The 20,057-nt window shown below is 34.1% G+C and overlaps 1 non-coding gene and 1 pseudogene across 1 annotated transcript; one reads left to right on the top strand and one right to left on the bottom strand.

Moving 5' to 3' along the window:
* The first annotated feature begins 2,610 nt into the window (after nucleotides 1-2,610).
* LOC149539691 (uncharacterized) lies at nucleotides 2,611-17,546 on the top strand (annotated as a pseudogene).
* A 1,864-nt stretch (nucleotides 17,547-19,410) lies between these two features.
* Nucleotides 19,411-19,728, bottom strand: LOC149539690 (signal recognition particle RNA). Its single transcript, XR_016356622.1, has one exon.
* Nucleotides 19,729-20,057: the final 329 nt, after the last annotated feature.

Here is a 20,057-nt window from a genome sequence, read left to right as displayed (position 1 = left end):
TTGCTTCTATGCATAACATGAAATATCATCATTATTGGCCATCAACTTTGTTTTGTAAATTGTTCTTACAACATATCATTTATATTAAAAAAGTCTTAGTCCCCATTTTGGTAATTAAGGATTTGAAAGTTCTCAAAATCAAAAGAAGTTAGCCTGGATGAACTATGATCAAGTTTATCCTTTATTTCAAAATGTTCCAAAGTGTATCTAGTGGAGTCATCTTAATTTAAATGTGCATCTATTTTTTTATTGCTAATATTGGTATCAACAGAGTCATTGATATTATTGTATTCATTGTGATTGTGATCAATTGTATTTACTTTGGCATAGAATATAAATTTTGATATAGATTTTTCCAACTATAATAATGACATTTATAAGATGGATCAAGGAGTATACATTATTCTGGTAGGTCTAGGAAAAGGGTGCAAAGTGGAAATGATTGGGTACATATATAGCACAATCTATTAGAACATATTTCGAGTGTTGTTTATAACTAAATAATTTAAATTAACTTTTACTATCTATCAATGAAATTAAAAATTATTCAATATTTCAGATCATGTAATGTCCCCATCTTTTTAGCAATTCAATGGAGTTCTTAGCCTTTACATTATTTGAAGGCTAAGTGAAGAAATAAGGATGAATTGATTAAATTAATTTCTTATAATGTCCTTAAAAAAATTAAAATTAAAAGGTGACTTTATAATTAATTAATTTAATTTTCTAGAAGCACAACTAATTATCGTATTGCAAAGGAGAAGCTTCTAGAGAGTGCATTTTCTAGAAATACAATAATTTATTGTATTGGAAAGGGGGAAGCTTCTAGAGAATGTAATTAAATAATATTTTATTTCCTTCTAGAAGGGTAAAGGAAAAGAATAAATAGAGGTGAGAACTTCATTGTTAGTCATCCAATTATTGTGAATTGCATTTGATATAAAATTGAAAGAAGAAACTAAGGTTTCTGATTTCAGTCAGTCATTAGAGAATGTTAACTCTTCAGTGTTGCAACCATTTGAGGTGGTGAAATATCCATTGAATTTGGTATTCAAGAGAGCTCTAATTCAGGAGTTATATTTGTCCCTAAATTGGAGCATACATTTATTGTTGACTACTACAGTATGCAAGAATAATGTTGTGCTATAGTACTTATGCTTGATTCATCTCCATCCTTGGGCATCACTATTATCAGTTTCCTCTTGCAACTATTAATAGTTAGCATTGTAATTTTTAGGCATATGATTTTCTGTGATAATTCAAAATTAGATTTTGGCATTACTATAGTAATTATTGTAAGCCCATTTGTCTTGGCAAACTCATAGCAACACTATACATGAGAATGAATTCAATAAAGGAGATATATGTTGCATACAATTTGTTTGATGAAACGTCCATATAATAGAATATATGATCAGAATAATAGTTGTATGTCAATTGTTTGTCAAAACATCAGCTAGCTATAATTATGCATGAACCATATCTAGTTTCCATGTATATGCATTACAAGTACCAAAAGAACTGCACTTGCTTATTCATTCATTGTAAGAGACATTGTAATATCATTTGTGAACATTCTAAATTTCTTAGCATTGAAAGGCATCATACAAGTGTTTGACAATATTCCTTGAGCTAAAATCAATCAGTTTGGGAAAGGGATATTATATTGGTATCAGAGCTAAATCCTGCCATCCTAAGGGTTTAACAATCACAAGCCACTAGGGTTGGCTCTCGTAGGTTTTACACTATCAAGTAAGCTTTGTTTGACAAGAAACAAGATTTTATTAGGAAACTAGACACCATGGGTGATAGGCAAGAGCATAGCAAGAGACAATAGGAATGATGATTATGAAATAAGGGAATTTTTTAGAGCAATGGTTACAGGACAAGAGTGAATGGCTCAGGCTTTGCAGGCATTCACCACCATGGTTGAGCACATGAACCCATAAGAAAGATGAAATTTGGAACAACAGGATAATAGGAGTGTAGTGGGATCACCTAGAACTCATAGAACTCTTTCTAGAATAGTAGACAGACCCACACATCCTACTTTTGTTACAAAGGAACCAGTATAGGAACCAACAGATGAAGTTGAGGATGAGACATCTGCATATATCCTTATGGCTAGAAATTATGAATGGGAATTATTGGCACTATAGGGTCGAGAGAGAGGATGACCTTTAAATGCTTTGTAAATCAAAGGAGATAACATTACAGGCTACTAAGATAGGATAGAAGGATTATGGGTCAAAATAGTGAGCTAAAGAGGGCTACAGGCAAGCTTACTATGCCTACATTTGATGGGAGTGGTAAGATGATAGTTCAAGCTTGGATTCATAAGCTTAACACTTCTTGGCACTGAGGTCAATGACATAGATTGAAGCTATCAAATATGCCACTTTGCATTTGGAGGGAGTAGCACATGATTGGTGGTCCCGTGGTATGGTAACACTTCAACATAATTAGGTAACATAGTACTAGGACTTTGTGGATAGGTTAGTTAAAATATTTGACAAGAAAGATCTAGATGTTTACTTCTAGGAATTAGCACAGCTAAAACAAATAGGCAAATTGGAGTATTTCATTGGTGAATTTCAGCGGTTGGTAGTCATGGCGCTAAATATTTCAGAGACTAGATTGATAGTTCTTTCCATTGAGGGCCTATCTGAACCACTAAGAGGTTAGGTAAAGGGATTTGATCCCATTTATTTAAAGCTATAAAAAAGGCAAGAAATATGGAACATGCAGTCCCAATAAAAAAATTTTAGTCCAAAGGAGCATCTTCTAGTAAGGATAACAAACCATTTTTAAAAAAAATTAGAGAGGACTAATTTTTAAAATGATTCTAAAGCTAAAACTCTAGTACCTTTTGACAAGGAAAAATTAAATGATTTGAGGAAGAAAAAAATATGTTTATATTGTAAGGGACCCTATGATGCAAACCATGACTATCCTCTTAGACCAAAGGGAAAAGATAACAGAATTATGTTGGCATACTACAAGGAATCAAAATTAGATAATTCAAACCAAAAATTTGATATAGAGGAAATATATGGTGAAAAAAAGGAAGACAAGGATGAAAACTTGTCTAAAATGGAGTCCATGGATGGGGAAGGAGATGAACAACATAGGGAAGCTCATCTCACTAGTATTCAGTAGGAAGGATCATTTCGAATGAGAGTAGTACTTGCTAGACAACAAGCTATATCTTTGGTTGATACAGTGCCATTCATAATTTCATGGATGCTAGGTTGGTAGAGAAACATGGCATACAAATGGAGGAATTTGGGGGAACTAGAGTGAGGCTAGCTAATGGTTGTGTCCTCAATTGTGATCATAAGATCACTAGACTTCCTTTGGAAGTTAATCATTATGTCTTTAAGGAAGATTTCTATGTTGTGCCTATGGGAGATATAGATATAGTCCTTGGGATGAGTTGGTTGCATGATGTTGGTGAGTTCACTCCTAATCTCAAGGAGATGAAGATGAGGTTTAAAGTGAATGGGAAGACACATATTCTTAAGGCAATCAAGGACAGTGATTTTAAAATGGTCTCTTTCTGGAGGATGGCTAGATTGATTCAACATGATCAAGTAGAGTCAGTAGTAGAGTGCATGTTAATGCCATCATGGGAGGGACAATAGAAGAATGAATATCCTCCTGATATTTAGGAGCTTAGAGTTAAACACTCTAAGGTGTTCAGTGACATTCCAACATGTAGACCACCAGATAAGGGTATTGAGTACATCATTGAGTTAGAGGAGGGGGCTAAGCCATCATGATTACAGCTTACAGACATCCAAAGAGGTTGAAGGATGAAATTGAAAAAACCATGAAGAATTTACTTGCTATGGGCCACATTAGACCAAGTAAGTCTCCTTTCACTTCTTTAGTGGTGTTGGTGAAAAAGAAGGATGGGACATTAAGGATATGCATTGATTAAATGGTGCTTAATAGGAAGATAATTAAAAATAGGTACCCCATTCCTAGGATCAATGAGTTGATAGATGAGCTTCATGGAGCTTGCTTCTTCTCAAAGATAGATTTGAGATCAAGTTATTACAAGATTAGAGTTAGAGAGCATGACATCAAAAAGACAACCTTTAGATGCCATTGTGGCCATTTTGAGTTTGTAGTTATGCCATTTGGGCTAACTAACAAACCTGTTACTTTTTAGGCAACAATGAATAGGGTTTTCCATCCTTAGTTGAGGAAATTTGTACTTGTCTTCTTTGTTGATATCTTGGTGTACAACAGATCTTGGGAGGAGCACTTGGTTCACCTTGACATGGTGTTGGATATATTGGGCGTAGAGTCCTTGTATGCAAAGGAGTTGATGTATTTGGGTCACATCATTAGTGCAAAAGGCATACACATGGATCCTAAAAAGATTCATGTCATTGTGGAGTAGGCTTCACTAGTGAACCTTACACATTTAAGGGGCTTTCTAGGATTATGTGGTTTCTACAAGAGGTTTTTGGATGTATATTCTAGGCATGCAAAACCCTTGAAAAATTTGATGAGAAAGGGAGCTTTCTTGTGGACGTTTGAGGTACAGGAGTGTTTTAATAAATTTAAGGAGTTGATGACTTCCTATCTAGTGTTAGCATTATCAAATTTTAGCAAACCTTTTGAGCTACATTATGATGCTTCCAAAGAGGGCATTGGAGTGGTGCTTATGCAAGAGAAGTACCCTATTGCTTATGAGAGAAAGCAATTATGAGGGCTAGAGCAGAGCTTTAGCATATATGATAAGGAGATGTTAGCCATTGTGCATGCTTTAGCTAAATTCATACAATATTTGGTAGGTAGACAATTTTGTATCAAAACCAACCATAATAGCCTAAAAGATTTTTTTAGGTAGCGAGATCTCAATGATAGGCAATAGAAGTGGGTGAGCAAGTCATAGCACTATGACTTTGATATTACATATTTTAAGGAGACACAAATTGTAGTTGTTGATGCTTTATCACCTAGGCCCCACTTGAGCTTATTGACAGACATATTGGAGGATTGGAGACACTTGATTCTTTTAGAGTATGCAAAGGATGCATGGACAAATGGATTCATAGATGAAACTATTTAGGAAAATAGATACATCCTTGTGAATGAGCTCATCATTCACAAAGGGAAAATTTTTTTGGTTTTAGGCTCAAAAATGAGTAGGATTATTCTAAAATATTTTCATGATTCACCTATGGTAGGACATCCTAGTTTCTACAAGACATACCAACAGACTAGAGAGCACTTCACATGGAAAGGGCTCAAGAAGAAGTACTCTAGTATGTTAGGGAGTGTCCCACCTACCAGAAAAATAAGCAGGAATACTTCTATCTAGCCAATTTACTTCAACCACTTTTGATTCTTGATAGGAAGTGGGAGTGTTTATCTATGGACTTCATCATAGGACTACCTAGAGCCTAAGGTAGGGACTATATATATGTGATTGTGGACTGCCTTACAAGTTTGCACACTTCTTTCCAATCATTGCTACATACACTACTACATAGGTGGCAGAGTTGTTCTTCAAGGAGATATTTAGATTACATGACTTACCTCAGAGCATTGTGAGTGATAGAGACAATAGGTTTATGAGTCACTTTTGGCTAGATCTATTTAGGTTGTGTGTGATAGAGCTCACTATGAGTACTAGCTACCACCCTAAGATAGATGGTTAGATAGAGGTAGTGAATAAAGGGGTGGAGGGACATCTTAGAAATTATATAGCAGGGCAATAGAAGGCATGGGTAAAGTGGATTTATCTCTATGAGTATTGCAACAATACCACTTATTATGGCCCTGTATGGGTATGAGGCACCCAATTTTATGGATCTACTTTTGAGTGATAGTAGATTGCCTAGTGTAGGTGATTTGTTATAGGAGAGTTAAGACACTATTAAGAATCTCAAGGATAATATAACCAAGGTGCAAAATCAGTAGAAGAAGTATGTAGACCAGAAGAGGACTGAGAAAACTTTTGAGGTTAGAGATATGGTGTATATTATGTTGCAACCTTACTACCAATCCACTCTCAAGAAGAATGGTGGCGAGAAAATGAAGCCATGATACTATGGTCCATTCAGGATTATCAAGAAAGTGGGATAGGTGGCTCATGAGTTAGATTTGCTAGAGGAGAGCAAGGTGCACAACATTTTTCATGTGTCATGCCTCAAAAAGGTGCTAGGACATCATATTGTTCCTTCTATAGTGCTTCCACCCTTAGATGATGAGGGAAAATTGGTATTGGTGCCATAGGTTATCATTGATTTCGTGGATATAAACTTGACGTAGCATACTATAAGGGAGTATTTGGTGAAATGGAAGGACCTTCTAGGAGAGGATGCAACATGGGGGAATAAGGATAATTTGCAGCATTCGGACTTGAAGTTGCTTGAGGACAAGTAATTTCATGGAGGGCGAATTGTACTGTCCCCATCATTTTAACAACTCAGTGGAGTTCTTAGCCTTTACATTCTTCAAAGGCTAAGTGAAGAAATAAAGAGAAATTGATTAAATTAATTTCTTATAAACTACTTTGAAAATTTTAAAATTAAAAGGTGATTTTATATTTATTTAATTTAATTTTCTAGAAGAACAATTAATTATTGTATTGCAAGGGAGAAATTTATAGAGAGTGCATTTTCTAGAAATACTATTAATTATTACATTATAAAGGGGAAGCTTCTGGAGAATGCAGTTAAATACTATTTTATTTCCTTCTAGAAGGGTGAATTAAAAGAATAAATAGAGGTGAGAACTTCATTATTAATCATCTGATTATTGTGAATTGCATTTGATATAAAATTGGTAGAAGAAACTAAGGTTTCCAATTCCAATCAGCCATTGGAGAATGTCAACTCTTCAGTGTTGCAAACATTTGAAATATCCACTGAATTTGGTATTCAGGAGAGCTCCAATTCAAGAGTTCTATTTGTGCTTAAATTGGAGCATACATTTATTATTGGCTGCTACAGTACACAAGAACGATGCTACACTACAATACTAATGCTTAATTCATCTCCATTCTTGGACATTACTATTATCAGGTTCCTATTGCAATTATTAGTAGTTAGCATTGTAATTTTTAGGAATATGATTTTGCTATGATAATTCAGAATTAGATTTTGGCATTACTGTAGTTATTATTGTAAGCCCATTTGTCTTGGCAAACTCATAACAACATTGTACATGAGATTGAATTCAATAAAGGAGATACATGTTGCATACCATTTGTTTGATGAAACATCCATCTAATAGCATATATGATCAACATAATAGTTGTATGTCAATTATTTGTCAAAATGTCAGCTGGTTGTAGGTATGTATTCCATATCTAGTTTTCATGTATATGCATTGCAAGTACCAAAAGAACAACACTTGCATATTAGTTCATTGTAAGAGGTATTGTAATATCATTTGTGAACATTCTAAATTTCTTAGCATTGAAAGGAAACATACAAGTGTTTGAAAATATTCCTTGAGCTAAAATCAGTTAGTTTGGGCAAGGGATATTATAGATCACACTATCCAAAACTCTAATTACACCATACCACACCTCTTGTCTTAAGATCTGATTTTCCTATTGATAATAATTTATGTTTGAAATCTACAAGTAGTATTTGTAAGTGTATGGTGAAGTAACCTTTTTTTATCACAGAGCATTTGGTTTTCCTAGCGAAGAGTGCAGGTGTCACTATGACTTTCCTAACCCTAGTCCTAACTACAAACAACAATGATACAATTAGGCTATGGTCTAACATTGTAGATCCAAATGTTCATGAATTCATTTAGTAAAAAAAATATTGATTGATAACCTTATTCCTACCTAGCCACGATTTCCTTTCTTCCTTCATTTCTAGCTACGAGCATGTGAAATGGGTTTCCTTAAAATTTTTCACAACTTCATTACCATTTTCCTTAACTACTATGTCTTTCCTGGAAGGTTGCAATTCATTCTCATCACTACTTTGCAACTTTATTTTATCATCTACCACATGGGCTTATGAAACTACGTTCACTTTTTTCTATGCTTTGTCACCATTTCATAGCTACTTACCACTTTAACTTACTAACCATTGCGATTTGGAAAAAATCTCTTTGTTTATTACTTCTATCAGTTGGGATGCTACAATACTTCAGATAGTTACCTTTAGAATTCTTCACAATTTCCAAACATGGTGCTTGCTTTAACTGTGCAATGTTGCGTTGAACTCATTTCCTTAACTGTCACTTCATTTTGCAACATCACAAGTCAAAATTTTCAACTATCTATGAAATCATGCAACATTGAGAGAACCTTTTAACCTTAACATTTTCTTTTTTTGCATGTTCATAACTTCATTTATTAACTACAACTTTTGTCTCGCAAAGATACAATCATGAGCATTTTTCTACTTTGCAACTCCCTCAAGTTAACCTTTACTCCTTGCGATGCAACAATTGCTTTGACCATAATTGTCAGGTTTCTATTTGCATATTCACAATTGTCAAATACAAATCCTTTCTTAGTCACACAATGTTGCAACCATTTGTTTATATTAAGTACCATTTTACTTTGTAGCTTTGTTCTGGTTCAAGACTTAACATTTCTTTTAGTTGTGAAACAATGATGGCTCAAACAATTACCTTGTCACCTCTTCACAACCGACATACATAAAACTTCTTTAACCATGCAATTTTGTGATTAATACTCTATTTGACCATCACTTGATTTCATAACTTCACAACCAAAGACCTTAACTGTGACTAAAACCAATCGATCTTGCACTAGCCTTTAACTTAACTTCCTTTGTTACTTTTCCCAAATTTACAACTTTATCTCTTTATTGACTATGTTGACCTGTGAGGTTGCAAAGACTACTTTTAATTGGTGATCTCTCTATTGAAACTACTTATCGCTCTCTTACATTAACTATTGTGAAATGTTGATAACTTTCAAAACTACCCTCATCACTACATTGCAACATTGGAATACACTATCTATCAACACCTTGTAAAGTGGTGAAACTTCAAGCTTTACCTTGTGTGCAACTTCAGAACTTAGGATCTTATTTGACTGCTTTTGGTGGATTGATAACTATTTAAGCTACCCTACTTTTATTGACAAAAAAAATCCTTTGAAATTTATTATAAACCATCACTCCTTCGAAATTGAAAACACAGGTTACTCTAAACTTCTAGCAATATTTCAATAGCTTAGACTTTGATAGTTAGACACTCTTCGTAATTTCATAACATAAAATGTACTCAATGCCTTCTAGTATATGACCTTGTGATAGCTATTTGAATTTAATTATTTCCTTTCATTTCAACCCTGCAATTGAATTCTTAATTCATTACTTAACCTTGTGAAACAAAAATCAAAGCATTTCGCTGCTTCCACACCTTGATTGCAAGTTACCTTTATCCACCTATGAAGATGCAATAACCACTTAACTTAATTTCTATCTTTCTTTTGCACCTTCAAAACTTAGAATTTAGGGTTGATCTAGATTCATGGGATCATGCACTTTCAAATTTGACTACCATTTCTGCCTTTCACACCATCACAACTTGAATTTCTTTAAGCCTAAACTAACCTGTGATCATGCACTTTCCACTATATTGATCCTTCATGACTTAACATGATTTCTAACAATAATTGATGTAATAACATGATGAACTATTGATAAACCATTTTGTATCCTCACATCCCTCAACATGGTTAGTGGTTAGAACATAGTGATGTTGTGATTTAAAGACTTTTGCAACATCACAACTTAAGAGATAAGAGAGGCATGAAATATAATGCAACAAAAGATCAAAATACTTAGGGATATAATTTCATAAGAAAGAATTTTTTATTTATTCCTATTCAACACTTCATGTCAAGTTACAAATATTTCAACAATATAAAGGACATAAGCTTTTCCCTAGGGTTTTTATGAGGGATAACACATTTCTAGAAACCCTAATCATTTTGAGCACAACTTTTTCCTGATTTTCATAGAATATCACAATTTTTTTGCTAAGTGAAAATTTAGGCTATCACATCAAATATACGATATCACGTACCTCAAAAGTCTTCTCAATCCTCTTTTGATCAATATACTAATTTTGTTGATTATTTTCCTTAGCATTTTTCTCCTTAAGAGCCTTTGCAATATCCCAGCTCTCCAATAACAAGTCTCCAACACTGGGCACTCTACCTTCTGATAGCAAAAAATCCATGAAACTGAGTGCCTCATATCCATATAATGCCATGAATTGTGACATCTGGATATACATGTGATACATGGAATTATAATAGTACTCACATAGATATATCCACTTAACCCAAGCCTTCTTTTGCCCTACTATGTATTTCCTGAGGTATCCCTCCACCTATATGTTCACTATATCTATTTGGGAATGGTAGCTAGTACCCAGAGTGAGCTATGTCTCACATAATTTGAACAAATCCTTCCATAAGTGACTCATAAACTTGTTGTCCATGTTGATGATGATGCTCTGAGGTAAGCCATGGAACCTGAATACCTCTGTGAAGAATAAATCTACCACATGCATAGAAGTGTATTTAGAATTGATTAGGAAGAAGTTGGAAAACTTTGTAAGCTAATCAATAGCAACATATATAGTCTCTACCCTAGGCTCTTTGCAGTCCTATGATAAAGTCCGTGGAAAAACACTCCTACTTCCTATCAGGAATCAGAAATGGCTGAAGTAGGTCGGCTAGGTAACAGTGCTCCTATTTATTTTTTTGGCAAGTAGGACACTCTCTAACATACTAGAACACCTTATCTTTGGGCCCTTTCCAAGAAAAACACTCACGAATCTGTCAGTAGGGTTTTTTAAAACCTAGATGTCCTGCCCATAGGTGATTCATGGTAAAATCTCAACACTATCCTCCTCACCTCTAATCCTAGTACCAAATAAATGTTCCCTTTGTAAATGATGAGCTCATTCACAAGGGTGAATTCATTATTCTAGATTGATCCATTTATGAATCTTGATGCCCATGTTTCCTTTGCATACTCTACAAGGATCAAATGTATCCAACCCTCTAATATATCTATCAAACTCAAGTGGGGTCTTTATCACAAGGCATCTGCTACTACATTCATTGTCCCCTTGAAATAGAACTTCTTCTTTTCTAACCAAAGTGGTTCAATCCAAGTCTTCTAAATTTTTTTGATGACATAGAGGTTAGGTAACCAATTCAAGTACATCTCTTACATTGGTGAAGATTTTAGGTTTCTAGCAAGCTACTGATGTAGCTATTTCATTAGGAATTGATGATCTTTTAACAACACTAGCTAAACTATGGCTTATCCAAGATGTGCAACAACAAGGGTTTTCTTCAAAAAGACATCATGATTATGGAAAGCTAAAATCTGGCAATGCTAGCACTGGACAAGAAGTCATCAAATCCTTGAATTTATCAAAACACTCATGTACCTTAAGAGTCCATAAGAAAACCCCCTTTCTTATAAGTCTATCAAAGGTGTTGCATGCCAAGAATATCCACTACCAAACCTCATGTGGAACCCACACAACCCCAAAATCCTCTTAGCTGTGGCAGGTTCACTAGAGTAGGTCAATCAATAATAGCATGAATCTTTTGAGGATCCATGTATACTCCCTGATAATTGATAATGTGACCTAGATATAATAACTTTGATAATCCAAAATCACATTTGGACTCCTTTGTATACAAGGACTCACTAATCAAAATGATTAGCATAGTGTCTAAGTGCCACACATGCTCATCCCATGTCCTACTATACACTAGGATGTCATCAAAGAAGACTAACACAAATTTCCTCATCTAAGGCTAAAAGACCTTGTTTATCATGGTCTAAAAAGTAGCTAGAGCATTAGTTATCCCAAATGGAATAACTACAAACTCAAAATGGTCACAATGACATCTAAATGTCATCCTCTCTATGTCTTGCTCCATGACTCGGATACGATGATAGCTTGATCAAAAATCAATTTTGGAGAAGAAACATGCTCCATGTAGCTCATATAAAACTCATCAATCTATGGGATGGGGTACCTATTTTGATAGTTTTCTTGTTTAGGACCTTGTAATCTATGCACATCCTAAGTGTACCATCCTTCTTCTTCAACAAAACCACAGAAGAAGTGAAAATAAACTTACTTGGTTTGATGTGCCCCATAGCAAGTAGTTTCTTGATGGTTTTCTCGATCTCATCCTTCAATCTCTTTGGATACCTATAGGGTGTGACCATGATGGGTTTAGCACCCTTATCTAACTCAATGATATTCTCAATACCTCTACCTAGAGGTCTACCTAGTGGTATTTCACTAAAAACCTTGTAGTGTTTGATTCTTAGTTCTTGTATGTCTGGGTGCTATTCTAATTTTGCTGCCCTTGTGATGGCATTAAAGTGTAACAAGTTGCCCACTCAACCTAGTCATGTCTCAACAAGCTCTCATGTGTCTGCAAGACATCATTCTAAACCCATTGTTACGAATGACCTTAAGTATATGGGTCTTCCCATTTGACTAAAACTTCATCTCCATATCTCTCAAATTGAGAGTGAACTCTCCAGTATCATGTAACCAAGTCATGCCAAGAATTAAATCTCTATCATCCATGTTAACAACATAAAAATCTTCTTTGAAATCAAAGTTTTTGATATTTAGGGGCAAACCTAAAATCTTCCTATAACATTTGAGGATTTAGCCATTAACTACCCTTAGTCTTAGACCCTCAAACTACTCTATCTATATCCCACACCTTTTGATCAATCCAGAATCAATAAAATTGTGAATAGTGCCTGCATCAAGAAAAATGATAACTCATTGACCAACCAATAACCCTCTAATCCTAAATGAGCCTTCTTGTTATATAGTAGTGATATGTGCCTTCTTAAGTCTACCTTTAGTCTTCTCATTTCTTGTATCCATTTTGTTCAACTTTTCATCATCCGTGACTCTCTTTTCTTCAATCAATTCCTCATTTTCAGATTGCTAGTCTAAATTTTTAGAATCATAATTTCCTCATAATAAGCCCGAATAACCATATTCATTTTCCCCTTTGGCCGCAAAATAAAATCATGGTTCATGTCATAGGGTCAATTGAAAAAAAAAATTGTTCTTCCTTAAATCATTCAATGTCTCTCTATCCAAAGGAGAAAATGGTTTATCTTTATTTTTAGCCTTTTTTTCATTCCTCTTAGGTTTCTTAAAGAATGGTTTGTTGTGTTTGCTAGATGATGCACCTTTTGACTAAAATTTATTTATTGGGGCTTCTTATTCCATGCTCCTAGCCATCTTAATTACTTCTTGAAAATTGAATGGATCAAAGGCTTTTACCCAACCCTTCAGTAGTTTGGATAATCCCTCAATGAAAAAAACAACCAATCTCCTCTCTGAGATATCTAACACCATAATAGATAGCCTTTGAAAGTCACTAGTACAATACTCCAATTTTCATGTCTATCTCAACTATGAAAAATCCCTAAAGTATACCTATGGATTCTTCTTATACAACCTCTCTACTAGCCTATCCACAAAGTTATGATATAAAATCATTAGGTTATGTTGAAGGGTAACCATCCCATGGTACCACCAATCATGTGTAACTCCATCTAAATATAGCATGGAATATTTTACTACCTCCACTTCTATCATAGGTCCTAGTGCCAAGAAGGTATCAAGCTTGTGAAACCAAGCTTGAGCTATCATTCTACTAATACCATCAAATGTAGTCACAGAAAGCTTCCCTATAGCATGCTTTAATTCATTATCCTCATCATGAGGTCTCCTATCTTGTCTTTCTACCTATAATTCTCTCTCCTCATGTTAACAAACCACTCAAATGTCATCCTTCCTTGCACTTGAGGAGCTAATAAACCAAATTCATCATTTGTAGCCATGAGGATATCTTCGAATGTCTCCTCCCCTGCTTCTTGTATAGGTGGTATCTCAGGCTCATCTCTAATAAAGGTAGGATGAGTAGGCCTTTATGCTATCCTAGAGTGCATCCTATGAGCTCTAGGTGACCCCACTGCACTATTATTATCTCCTTGCTCCTGATTTTGTCTACTCCGTGGGTTCATGTGGTAAACCATGGTGGTGAGTGCCTGAAGCTTGAGCTATCCACTCCTGTCATGTAACCATTTCTCTGAACAACTTCCTTGTTTCTTGATCCTCATTCCTATTATCTCTTGGTGGGCTACTCTCTTTCCTATCACCCATGGTATCCAACTTGTTGTCAAATTCCTCTTCCTTGTCAAATAAAGCTCACTTGGAAGTGTAAAATCTATGGAGCCAACCTTATGTAGTTGTATGTGATTGTTAAACCCTTAGGATAATAGGATTTAGCTCTGATACCAATGTAACATCCCTTGCAGTTTTGATTTTACTTTCCTAATTTCTAACCTGAGAATTTCATCAAACACTTTGCACACAAGGGGTATATAGAAAATCTAAATTCTAATTTCTTTCCAAATGCCAAATTTTAATAAATATGCTTGCAAAGAACTCAAAAATAACTAACAATGAAATTGAAAATGTTTTTGTATTTTTTTGAAACATAGAGCATTGAATATAAATGAGAAAATATGCATCTACATCAATAAGACATTAGGGAAAAACATTGTGATGTAAAACTATGATACAAATTAGATTATAAATGATTTCTAAATTCTTATACATGCCCTGAGATATTCAAATATATCCTCCATTCAATGCAAAATGAAATGGTTAGGAACCCAAAAACCATTCAAGAAATCTAGATTTTATTGTAGCAACTGTAGCAAATCACTGTGGCAATATCTGACTTATTCCTTTAGTCATACTCCACAGTCTAGCCCTAGGCCAAAAATTTAGCACAATGAAAATATTGATTTATCTTCTCCAATAGTTACAACCCTTCATATGATCTTTCACCAATATGCTTGAATAGAACACCTATACGATGTCCTTCCAATACCAAATTCATTGGGTATTTCACCTTCTCAAATGGAGGCACACAAAAGAACATTAAATTGATTAAATTACCTTAAATTACAAGCCTAGAAATAGATTTTTTTTTTGCATTTCTTAAATTGGAAAATTAGAATATTGATTGATGTATTAAATATATGAAATTGATTAAATGATGTTATATGGGTTATATTGATGAATTGATGCATTAAGTGACCTTATATGGAAAATTAAATTGATGAACTAACAATATAAATATATAAAATTGATAAATTGATGTATTAATTCTAATCTAGATATTTAAAGATATAAAAATATTTATTCTTGATCATATAACCATTATCAAATAAATATCACATAATATATGAAGTTCTCCCATAAACAAATAAACTTGTCTATACACACACACACACACATGCATATATTTGTACATATATGCATATATTTGTATATATATGCATATATTTGTACATATATGCATATATTTGTATATATATGCATATATTTGTACATATATGTATATATATGTGTATACACACACATATATTATACATACATATTGTTGCTCGGATATCAAAATTTGCCTTAATCCTTGTCATTATGAGCTATGGTTATTTTTAGAATAAACCTCATTTTAAAAATTAAAATGGTCATTTTCCCTTAGAGTTTTTGAGATATTCCACCTTCAAGTATCTTTGGCTTGTTTCCAGGTTTGTCCAGCACTTGAAATTTTTAAAATTTGGTTCCCGAGTGAAAAATTCTCCTAGGTTAATGGCAGGAACCATAATACATATTTTCAATTTGATCATTAACTATTAACCTCTAAAAAGGTTAAGATCAATTGCCAAAATATCTGACTATTTACAAAATTAACCTTTTAAAAAGGTTAAGGTTTGAGGGTCAAAACACACATTCTAAACTAAATCGTTAACCATTAACCTTTTTAAAAAAGAGGTTAATGTTCGAATCCAAAACACATATTTTAAAGATAGTTATCAACCTACCTCCTTGCCCATTTGGAAAAGGTTTAAAATTAAGAGGTTAATTAACCTCCATGAAAGTTGTGCTAAATGTTCATGCAAAATGCAAAGAAGCAATGGTCACAATGCCAATGCTGGGGAATAAATAAAGAATGTTGAACAGCTGAGAGAAACATGATTGACGGGCCCATAGCCAAGCTTACCATAGATAAGGCATATAATTTGTTTAAAAAAGATTTTTTTTTTCCTCTTCTAGCCTAGAGTATTCAGAATAGTGGTGGATATAGCAATAAAGAGGGATTTGGATCTTTGGTTGAGAAGCAATGTTTTTGGGGCAAAATTGGATGGTGTAGAAGATAGGAAGAGATTTTTCTTGTGAAGGATGTGTTCGCTAGGCTACAGATTGGAAATACAGAACATAAAGACAAGGTATTGGGGGCTTTGATAAAGCTTCTTGAACATGGTCTTGGAAAGCAACAATAGTCTTGCAAAGGAGAAGGTTGTAGAAGCTCTTCATGCTTAACTGTGGATAATTCTTGGAATTCATGGGTAGTTTGTGTAAATGGAGGGGTTTTTGACCTTGTTAATGTGTGCTTCTCTATAGGCCCAAAGTTACAAGTGATTGGAATTAGAATCCTGTCAAATTTATGGACAAAGGTGTCAGCCACAGATCAGGGACTTTCTACAAGATTTTCCATGGCAAGGGATTGTTTGGACTTCAAAAGGGGTATTCTTGCCTTTATTGGAGGTTGCAATGAAAACTTAGGGGCTCTTAATGACATGTACTATTTGGAAACAAAGATGACAATAGAAAATGGATAGGAGGAGCAAAAGTTGAAGAAATTTTCTTTGAGGAAAGAGTTGAAAAGAAAAAGGAAAGAGCACCAAAACTCATCAAATGATCCTGAAAAGGAGAGGGATACGCTTGAACATGAAATGAAGCCTAGACCAATCTTACTAGCACCCTCTCCCAATTATTTTTGTGTAGGTCTAGACAACTTTTCACTTTAGTTCAAGCCTCTTGAAGAGAAGATTTTTGAAGCAAAGCTAACTGATGTTTTTCATTATGGATATACTATTGAATCCAATATTGATGGGAAGCCATTATGAGGTCTATTGTTCTTGTACAAGCTAGGATTTTCTCATGTTGTTCATGCTTATCTCACAAAGAAAGAACATAGCTCAGAAGTTGGTGTTGTGAAATCGAGTGAAACATGAAAGCCTAAATTAAAGATTGCTCGTGTTGTTAAGCAATTTGTGAGGAGAGCAGATGGACAAGCACACACAACTACAGATGTAGAATCTATGGAAAAAGGGAATCCTGTGGAGCCACTCACATCACCATCAAATCAACCTTTGGCTTCATCATATATGTAGCACCAATACATGCAACCAATGCCTATGTACTTGCCATCAACTGCTTAGCATGATCAGAAACACTATATAGTTGCAGGCTTTACAACTTCACATTCAACACAAGAGGTTGCCTCTACTCCCCTAGCTAACTAAGGAGAGATATATGCTAGACAAACACTTCCTACACTAGTAAATCAGGAAAATCAATTAGGATTGGTTTAGGAGACTGTATGCCAGGGTGATCATGAACGACCACCTAGTATAGTAGCTTAAGTCCTAAAACATGTACACAGAACTTGAAGCTATAATAAGGCTCTATAAGTTCCTTATGCCTCATGTGATGTGATGGTTTTCATCTTCTATCTCTCTAATCAATGATCTTTATCATTTTGGGTTAATTTTGTAGAGGTTAATTAACCTCATCCAAATTACTTATTTGGGAAGTAGTTATTAACCACATAGGGGTAGTTGTTAACCTCAATATTTATACAAGGAGTCATTTTTGGCTTTGTAAAGGGGGGACTTTTTGAACTTTAGAAAAAGGGAGCGCTATGCTAAAATTTTGATTAGAAGATTATATTTGGAAAGTATGTACAAATTTTGTCTTTGTAATCAGAAATTCCTCTTAGGTTCTTGGTGCAAGAAAATAAAGGAACATGCAATTTGAGTTCTCTTCTTCCGAATCTAAATTGTTAGAAATGTTGATTCTCTTTGCAATAAGCATTCTCACAGTATGGTGCAAATGTTTATGAATCTTCGGATCAGCATTGTGCTAGTAATAGTTCTCAAGTTTAGATCTTGATTGTTGTTATTAGTGGTTTTAAGTTAGTCCAAGAAAGCTTTGAAGTCACGTGGTGCATTCATCATCAATGGCTTTCTATTCATATTTTAAGGTTTGATTTCACTTTTATTTGAAAAACCTCAAAACTATATTAGACGAGGGAGCTGCCCTTTCAAACGCAAAGGAAGACCACATATCAAAGGCCTATCCAATTGTTCTGAAAAATTTGTCACATAAAATCCGTTGGGCCATTTGTATAATGATAAATCTATTTACCAACACACGCACACACACACACACACACACACACACACATTTTATAATTATAATATAAATTATAGTAATTTTATAATTATAATATAAATTATAGTAATTTTATAATTATAGTATAAATTATAGTAATTTTATAATTTTAAATTATCTTACTTTTACATTTTATTTTTTTAATCAATAATATATAAAGCCTATTATTATTTAGAATTTGAAAAGTTAAAAATATAATTTTTTTAAATAGAAAAATACCCTTGAATTCTAATATAATTAATTTTTAAAAATTTATATACGATTAATTACATTTTTATATAATCAAGAAAAAAAATTGTGAAATATTATGAAAGTTAATGTTTAATAAGAAGTAGTAATAAAATAAAAAAAGATTCAAAAGATTTTTCAGTATGACTATCTTGATATCAAACTATTGTTTAACATGTTTTAATTCTCAACATGTTTTAATTCTTGAGAATGAATAAAAACTAATTGCTATTGTAATTCAATTATTTAGATATAAATAGTTGCACAATTCAAAATAAAAATTAAGAATTTTTCGTCCATTACATTTCTTTTATCATTGCCCATTTGAAAGACATGAAAACTAATAACTAAATCTCAAGACAGAAATTTATTAGATTCAAGATAAATGGAAGCCAAGATATGGAGAATCCAGCCGATTTCTATGGCATAAAAATTTAGAATTTAGATTATGATACAAAGTGAAACAATAAAATTAGAGTTCTCTGTGACAACTGAAATGACAATGCTAATGACTGCTTCAAATGCAATTAGAAAGCAACACGAACAGTTAGAAAAGAGAATTTGTGTCGATCCATTAAATCTGAAGCCCTTTTATTTCAGAGATGCAGAGCCGGTTTTGACTGTGGCTGTCCTTCAATTAGGGGAAAAATTGAAATCAAATATTATTGAAACTTAGGGGTAAAATTGAAATCAAATATTATTGAAAATTAGGGGCAAAAGTACGAATTGAAGTGTATATATATATATATATATATATATATAAACTTTTATTTGTATATTACAAAATTAAAATCAAGTATCAAATATGATTGAAAATTGGGGGTAAAAGGTTGGGGTTCGAGGATGGGCAAGCCAGGAGGATGAGTGGGAGAGAGGGGCAAGCAGTGTGTAGTCCTTCCACTATAGGGAGTGGGAGGTAATCGTTTCTCTGTCAAACCAGCCTCACGCGGTCCCCTCCACCTTACGCTGCCAGACAGAACACATCCCTCCTTCGAAGGATGGCCTGACAGCAACTCTCCACTTGGAGCAGGGCACACCACAATTGTATGCCACGCATCTCTCCCTCCTTCTGGCCAAATCCCGCTTGGTTTTCCACCTTGTGTGTCCCCACTCGGGTTACAAGCCCAAGCTACCGAGCTTGACAACCAACGAGCTCAAACTCTCCAGTTTTAAATCAGTGCTGAATTAGTTTTCTGCTACGTGTGGGACAAATATACGTCTCCAACTCAGGCCATCGTAGCTGTTGCGTCTTCTGCAAAACAATTAAATTGCAATGTTTCCATTTCAAAAAACCACGATTCACATAAATGCACACAGATCTCCTCTTCTGCTTTCAGGGAGAGTTCTGTATAAGATAAATCCTCACAAAGAGGAGAAGTAGAGCTAAATGTTAGTAAAGTTTGAGGCGTGTGGTAGAATCGTACAAGGAAGGATGTCAACACTAATAAAAGGGAACGGTCGATAAACGGGAT

Source organism: Cupressus sempervirens, chromosome 9, assembly GCF_028749045.1.
Source record: "Cupressus sempervirens isolate cs-2001-9-10 chromosome 9, ASM2874904v1, whole genome shotgun sequence".
NCBI classification, from domain to species: domain Eukaryota; kingdom Viridiplantae; phylum Streptophyta; class Pinopsida; order Cupressales; family Cupressaceae; genus Cupressus; species Cupressus sempervirens.
Note: the sequence above shows the minus strand (reverse complement) of the source record. Positions and strands in the feature narration are given on the sequence as shown.